We start from the raw sequence: 8,488 nt of genomic DNA, 5'->3' as shown, positions 1-8,488 counted from the left end.
TTCAGGGATGCTGACCACATGCACCACTGCCGCCCACATGGCAATTAAGCCAAAACACTGCCAAACTTCTGCTACTGCCCAGTGTAGCAGCAGATTTGTCACCGCCCAAGCACAGCACAGGGATAGATCCAGCCACTGCTCCTGCAGCCATCTCCTCAGACTCTCAGGAGAGTAACACACTCAGACCAGGAGAACTCTGACAGCACCTAGGAGGGAAGGAAAGTCAGAAAATTCGGAGTCAGAAAGGGAGAACGGCTGCCAAGAAGCCTGCTCAAGATTAGACCCATACCGGCTCTCAGCTCCATATCCCTCCTTGTGTTCCCATGATGTGGTTCTTCCTCCTCTAGGTTTCAGCCTCTGATGAAGGTTCTCCACCTTTGGACACCACACAGCCCTGCTGTCCCGTTTCTCTGGGACTGGATCCTGCCTGGCGCACTGAGTCCCTGCCCCACTGCTGCAGCTCTGAGCCTGGTGGGTTCCCACCTCTCCCATGAGGCCTCGCGCCCAACGGAAATACTCAACAGAAATCCTCGTCCAGTCCACTGCCTCTCCTCCCCTCAGACTCTTCCGGAGGGGCCCCATTGGCTGCGCCCTCTGCCTGTCTCCAGGGTCTCCATGAATCACCAGTCTCAGAAAAGCAGGTGCAGGAGAATCTGCAGCCCAAGTCTACAGCAGTTTAGATGGCAGCTTTTCATGGGGGTCAGGAGACTGCTCTGAAGATTGGGCCAAGGCCCTGGGGATACTCATGGCCCAATCTATCTTTTTCCTTCAGTCCGCTCCAGGGTTCAGATTTCCAACTGTCTAAACTCCGCATAGATCATCAGCAGATTCAACAAAGGAGCATGGGAACCTTTGCTATCCCTTTCAAACCTCCAGCCTCTCTCTCCCGCACTCTCCTTCATCTCCTACTTTAAACAGAAAAAAAATAGACATTGTCAGCCAGGAAACACCTTCGTTTTCCTTCCAAATCCACAAACCTATTTTCATCTGTGTTTATCTTCCCTCTTGTCACAAGGCAGAAGGGCAGCAACTCTTCGCATGGCGGGAGGCCAGTCTTCCCGTGTGAGTTCCCGATCCCATCCCCAGGCCATCTCAGGGACCCTGTCCCACTAGTTAGCCCCTCTGCTCCCTGAATCCTGTTACTGACTCTCTAACGGGACCTTGCCATCTGCATCCGAACAGTGTCTCCCTTCTGACCGCCCCTCCCCACCACAACACACTCTGTCCTCTTCACAGTCAAGCCCTTTGAAGAGCAGACACCTGCCCACACGTGCTACCTCCACCTCCCCACCTTGGAGTCACCTTGCACTCCTACCATTTGATGAGGTCAGAATCTTCATTTCAATTAGGAGAATGATGTGCATGCTTTAATCAAGCAATGAGAATAATTCACTATTTGTTTGTCTTGGCTGAAATCCCATTGCTTCATATTTAGTTAGAGTAATTCTATTGGACTAGGTTCATGGCATATTTATTTTTATTTTCTGATACTTTTAATTTTATGGTTTGATACTATAGATCATATTATAATCTACCATAAATTCTTTAGAGCTAAAATGTCTACGAAGACAAACACCTGGCTCAACTTGTGTTTAACTCAAAAGCAATTTCAAGGAAATGTTTATGTAAAGTATGGTAAAAAAAAAAAAATTGTGAAAAAATGGTATGTACTTATTTAGCTCTAAATCCTCAGTGACCAGCATAGAGTAGATCTCAATAAGTGTTTGTTGAGTGTGCGACTGAATGCTATAAAGCTGAGAGGTAAAGCTGCAAAATGCTATGTACTTGATAACCACAGCGTTGCTTATCTATGTATGCCCACCACCAGAAGCTAGAAATGAAAAAAAGGAAAATAAGTGAAGCATTGGGACGAGGGAGCTGTAGGTGGATTTCTTTCCTTTTAATTTAATAGTATTACAGTGAATACAAACTGGAGGGGGCGCTGCACTAGAGCTCTCTATAATACAATTCTACACTCTTCATGCTTAATTTGGTAGAAGATGTGGTTTTGGTTATATATTGCTGCAAATCAAGCCATTTCAAAACCTTGTGACTTAGAACAGCAATGATTATTATGACCCAATGATTCTCTGGGTCTGGGTAGGACCTGGTTGGCCTGCTCTGTCCCACGTGGCATCAGGCTGGGTGTCTCATGAAATCATGGTGGACAACAGCTGGGCTGAGCTGGAAGGTCATTCATACAGCAAGTGTTCAGCCTCCCACATGGCCTCCCTCACCGCATGTGCTGCCTCTTCATTCAGTCTTTTACCTTGAGCTTCTTCATCGCATGGGACCTGGCTCCCCTGGAGAGCACAAACACTGTCATGACATTGTCTTGGAAGTCTACACAACATCACTTCTGCCATCTCAGACTCAGGGGAAGAGAAAGGGATGCCACCCCTTGATGGGAGGAAAGACAAGGTCTCCTTGCAAAAATCCTGCAAGGTGGGAGACGGAGGTATTGACGTCTTTGGAAATAGTCTGCTGCTGGGTGCCTTAATGATGTTTCATTCCTGAAGTTACAGAGAAGCCTATTTCAATGCACTCCTACTTAGCAGACAGCGTAGTGAGTATACTGTAAGGGTAGAGTTTCCTATAAACCTGAATGTCCATTTTAAATATCTCAATTGAAATAAACTAAAAAATGAGCAGCAGTGTCTGGAGCAGATGTGAGGGTTACCTGAGGCTGTCCAGAGGCAATGAGCCTGACTAAGGCAGGAGCCTTTACCTGACCTGCCCACCATGGGTTCCTGAATCTTGATCACAGTTGCCGGCAGACACCCCACTGATCCATTTCTCTCTCTCTACAGTACTACCTGGAGGTTTTATTTTTTTCACTTGGAATATCATAAGCAATATTTTAGTGTGGCCATTTTATTGTGGTAAAATACACAGAGCATACAATTTACCATCTGACTCATTTTTAAGTTTACAGATCTATGACATTTACCACCATATGTCTCTAGAACATTCTCATCTTCCCAAACTGAAACTCGCTACCTATTAAACATGAACTTCCCATTCTCTCTTCCCCATAGCATTTGGCAAACATTGTTTAACTCTCTATCTCCATGAATTTGACAACTCTAGGAAGCTCACATAAGAGGAATCATACAGTGTTTCTCCTTTAGTGCCTGGCTTAATTCACTTAGCATAATATCCTCAAGGTTCCTCTATGTTGCAGTGTGTGCCAGAATTTCTTTCCTTTCTAAGACTAAATAATATTCATGGATATCCATAGCACACTATGTTTATCCATTCATCCATCGGTGAGCTCTTGAGTTGTTTCCATCTTTTAGCTATTGTAAACAAGGCTCTTGTGAACATACATTCACAAATATTAAAAATGATTTTAAAAGGATAATTCATTCAACCAACATTTATTGAACATCTGCCATGTGTCAGGTGCTGTGCTGGGTGCTGGGGATACAACAATCAGTAAGACTGCAGACACAGCTGCCCTGACTCCCAGAGCTTAGCGTCTGATGTGGGAGACTACAGGCAACTTCAGTATAGTGGAATAACTGTCAGCAGAGGAGGAACAGGCACCTGTGAGCACATGGGCTAGATCCCACCCAACCTCCAAAAAGAGGTTTTCCAAATTGTGTGGCTTGTAACCTGAGCTCTGGAAAGTGAGTCTGGTATAAGAGTGTGGGAACAGACAGGAGCAGGCAGAGCAGCATGGGCAGAGACCCAGAGCCATCTGGGTCAGAGGATAAAAAAAGGTGGGGTTGGCAGGCACTCAGGCAGAGGGACATGCAGGAGCTAGAGCAGACAATGTTGGCCCTGTGAACCTGTTATCAAATTTGGGTTTGTCTTAAAATAGGAAGTCACTGAAACCCTTCAATTAGGAAAGTGACAGGATCTAGTCTACATTTTACACAATCGGCCTGTCTGTAGTGTGAGAGTGGATTGGACTGGACAAAGATGAGAGATCAAACAGGAAGCTACTCTTCAAATCCAAGCCATCAAAGATGGAGGTCTGAACTAAACAGATAGCAGTGAAGGCAGGTAAGGCACATCTGGTGGCTGACTGAACGTAGGAAGAGAGGGAGAAGGTAGCATCAAGAAAAGAAAACCACAGATAGTTATTAAACAGTGAATTCAAGTATAAATAGAGGTGCAGCAAAACATGGCTGCTGCCAAGTAGGGGGTCTGGTGTTGACGTTCAGTCCTTCTCCAAGGATCAGGGGATTTACCTTTGTCTTGGTCTCTTCAGATTTTCCTTCGTCAGCCTGATTGCTGCAACCTTCTTGACCTCATTATGACCCACATCAAAAGTGCTACCATCTTCAGAGCATGATCTATGTTCTGCTATCCTCAAAATACTGTTATGTATTTTGTTTTTTGTTTGTTTTTTTGAGATAGAGTTTTGCTCTTATTGCCCAGGCTGGAGTGCAATGGCATGATCTCAGCTCACTGCAACCTCCTCCTCCTGGGTTCAAGTGATTTTCTTACCTCTGCCTCCTGAGTAACTGGGATTACAGGCATGCGCCACCACGCCCGGTTAATTTTTGTATTTTTAGTAGAGACGAAGTTTCACCATATTGGTCAGGCTGGTCTCGAACTCCTGATCTCATGTGATCACCCACCTCAGCCTTGCAAAGTGCTAGGATTATAGGTATGAGCCACTGCACCCAGCCTGTTATGTATTTCAAATTCATATGTTGAAGCCCTAACCTCTAATATGACTATTTGAGATAGGGTCTATAAGGAGGTAATAAAGGTTAAATGAGGTCAGAAGTATTGGCCCTTAATCTGATAGGGCCTCTTAATCTATTGGGCCTTACTTAATCTGATGTCCTTACAAACAGGGGAAGAGGCATCAGAGATCTCTTTTTCTGCCTGTGCACAGCGAAGAGGCCATGAGAAGACACAGCAAGAAGGCAACCATCTGCAAGCCAGGAAGAGAGCCTTCACCAGAATCCAACCCTGACAGGACCTTGATTCTGGACCTCCAGCCTTCAGAAGTGTTGTTTAAGCCACTAGTCTGTGATATTTTGTTCTGGCAGCCTGAACAACCTAATACAAAGTCTTAAGAGGTAGATATCATCCCCATTTATAGATGAAGAAACTGAGGTTCAGAGGGTTTGACTTTACTAAGAGTGACAGGTAGCAAGCCACTCTAAGCATGTCTTGGATGTAGTGCCATACCCTGTAATGCACCATCCAATGAGACCAGGACCCAACTGGGCCTTCACTTGACCAAAGGATGATATATAGGCCTATCATTGATATGTTAGTGTAAGCAACAAATGCCAGAACCAAATGACACCAGTTGCAAACAGTAGATCATAGCCAGGAGAGACCATTTCATGTCATGACATCACCGTCTTGTTTGAGTGAATGCTGCAGCTACCATTGTGGGACATTGCTAGGGACCATGTCCTGGCATGTGGGAAACTACAACTATTGCCCCAGTCAAGGAACTTGATTCATCCTCCTCAATGTGCAGGATTGGCTGCGTCTCTGGACACAGTCTGGACTTTCTACCATTGTACCATCTATAAGAGGCAGTGGGGCAAATAAAAGATAGAAATTAAAGAGAAGGCCAAAGTATCACTTGACATTAGCATAAAGTAAGTCAAATCAATAAAAAGGCAACTCAATTAAAAATAGGCAAGTTACCTGAATCCATACATTATTCCTTTGAGACAAGCACTTTATAAAACATTACATTGCTCAGTTATCAAAATGGCTGTATGAACCTGGTATTGTTGTCATCCCATTTTTCCAGAGAAAACTGAAGTAGAGGGAAATAAGTCCCTGAGGGCATGTGGCCAACAAGAGAACCAGGATCTAGAAATGAAGGACACAGAAGTGCAGAGCTCATGCTTATAACCTTTAAGGACTATGAAGTAGTAGAGAGAGATTGGGATGAGGTGGTCACAGGAGTGGCTGAAGGAAGATAAAAGACAGAAAAATTTCTTCTCTAAAGGAGTAGAACAGCGTTGCTTAGATCTTAGCCCTGACTACACTTCTCTCATAACTCTGCACTAAACCTTCCTGCTTAGTTTCACCTCTTATGTTGCCCTCAGACTGGTCCGTTACCAACTGAGTTGACAAATTCATGTCCACTCAGAACCTCAAATGTGACCTAGTTTGCAAACAGGGTCTTTGTAGATGTAACCAAACTAAGGGAAGTTTATAGTGGATTAGAGTGGGCCCTCCCAAATCCAATGTTTGCTGTTCTTAAGAAAACACACACACACATACACACATGCACACACACATGGAAAAATGTGTCATGTAAAAGTGGAGGCAGAGATTGGAGTGATGTATCCACAAGGTAAGGGACAGCAAGGGTTGCTAAGAACCACCAGGATCCAGGAGACAGCCATGGAACAGAATCTCCCTCAAAGCCTCCAGTAGAAACTAATCCTGCTAACATCTGGAGTTTGTACTTCCAGCCTTCACATCTGTGAGAAAATAAATTTCTGTTGTATTAAGCCAGCCAACTGAGGTGTGTTATTACAGGAGCCCTAGAAAACCAACCCACTGATTTCAAGCGCTCCTTGAAAGTATGACATTTTCACAATATTGATTCTTCCTATCATGAGCATGAAATATTTTTTTATTTGTGTCCTCTCTGATTTCTTTGAGCAGTTGTTTGTAGTTCTCCTTGAAGAGGTCCTTCACATCCCTTGTTAGCTGTATTTTATTATCTTTGTAGCAATTGTGAATGGGAGTTAGTTTATGATTTGGCTCTCTATTTGCCTGTTACTAGTGTATAGGGATGCTAGTGGTTTTTGCACACTGATTTTGTATCCTGAGACTTTGCTAAAGTTGCTTATCAGCTCAAGAAGCTTTTGGGATGAGAAGATTGGGTTTTCTATACATAAGGTCATGTCATCTGCAAACAAAGATAATTTGACTTCCTCCCTTCCTATTTGAATACCCTTTCTTTCTTTCGCCTGATTGCCCTGGCCAGAACTTCAATACTATGTTGAATAGGAGTGGTGAGAGAAGGGATCCTTGTGTTGTGCTGGTTTTCAAGGGGAATGCTTCCAGCTTTTGCCCATTCTGTATAATATTAACTGTTGGTCTGTCATATATGGCTCTTATTATTTTGAGGTATGTTCTTTCAATACCTAGTTTGAGAGTTTTTAACATGAAGCGATGTTGAATTTTATCAAAGGCCTTTTCTTCATCTATTGAAGAAAGATGTGGTTTTGTCTTTAGTTCTGTTTTATGTGATGAATCACACTTAGTGATTTGGGTATGTTGAACCAACCATGGGGAGAAAACCAAGCTGATCATGGTGGATAAGCCTTTTGATGTGCTGCTGCATTCAGTTTGCCAGTATTTTATTGAGGATTTTTGCATTGATATTCATCAGGGATATTGGCCTGAAGTTTTATTTGTTGAACTCTGAAAGGGTTTGGTATCAGGATGATGCTGTCCTCGTAAAATGAGTTAGGGATGAATCCCTCCTTTTCATTGTTTTGGACTAGTTTCAGTAGAAATGCTACCAGCTTTTCTTTGTACCTGTGGTAGAATTTGGCTATAAATTTATCTGGTCCTGGGCTTTTTGTGGTTGGTAGGCTATTTTTTACTGCCTCAATTTCAGAACTTGTTATTGGTCTATGCAGGGATTCAATTTATTCCCGGTTCAGTCTTGGCAGGGTGTATGTGTCCAGGAATTTATTCATTTTTCTAGATTTTCTAGTTTATGTGCATAGAGGTGTTTATAGTATTCTCTGATGGTTGTTTGTATTTCTGCGGGGTCAATGGTGATATCCCCCTTATCATTTCTGATTGTGTTTCTTTGATTCTTCTTTCTTTTCTTCTTTATTAGTCTGGCAAGCAGTGCTTCTATTTTATTTATTTATTTATGTTTTAAAAAACAGCTCCTAGATTTGCTGATTTTCTTGAAGGGTATTTTGTGTCTTCATCTCCTTCAGTTCTGCTCTGACCCTTGGTTATTTCTTGTCTTCTGCTAGCCTTGGGATTTGTTTGCTCTTGGTTCTCTAATTCTTTCAGATATAATGTTAGTATGTTAACTTGGGATATTTCTAGCTTTTTGATGTGGACATTTAGTGTTATAAATTTCTCAACATTGCCCCAACTGTGTCCCAGAAATACTGGTATGCTATCTCTTTGCTCTCATTAGTTTCAAAGAACTTCTTGATTTCTGTCTTAATTTCATGGTTTACCCAGGAGTCATTCATGAGCAGGATGTTTAATTTCCATGTAGTTATGTGGTTTTGATTGAATTTCTTTTTCTTGATTGTGCTGTGGTCTGAGAGACTGTTTGTTATGATTTTAGTTCTTTCGCATTTGCTGAGGAGTGTTTTACTTTCTATTGTGTGATCAATTTTAGAGTAAGTACCACGTGGCACTGAGAAGAATGTATATTCTGTCGTTTTTGGGTAGAGAGTTCTGTAGATATATATCATGTCCACTTGATCCAGAGCTGATTTCAGGTCCTGAATATCATTGTTAATTTTCTGTCTTGATGATCTAATTTTGTAAGTGGGGTATTAAT

At 42.7% G+C, this 8,488-nt stretch overlaps 1 long non-coding RNA gene across 1 annotated transcript; it reads left to right on the top strand.

The window, feature by feature from the left end:
• Positions 1–550: 550 nt before the first annotated feature.
• On the top strand, positions 551–5,616 carry LOC108531996 (uncharacterized). The gene is made up of 3 exons (XR_001886331.1): positions 551–641; positions 3,827–4,011; positions 4,815–5,616. It is a non-coding gene; the product is annotated as an uncharacterized LOC108531996 (long non-coding RNA).
• The last annotated feature ends 2,872 nt before the right edge of the window (positions 5,617–8,488 follow it).

This window comes from Rhinopithecus bieti, unplaced genomic scaffold (assembly GCF_001698545.2).
Source record: "Rhinopithecus bieti isolate Rb0 unplaced genomic scaffold, ASM169854v2 scaffold_7884, whole genome shotgun sequence".
Lineage (NCBI taxonomy): Eukaryota > Metazoa > Chordata > Mammalia > Primates > Cercopithecidae > Rhinopithecus > Rhinopithecus bieti.
Note: the sequence above shows the minus strand (reverse complement) of the source record. Positions and strands in the feature narration are given on the sequence as shown.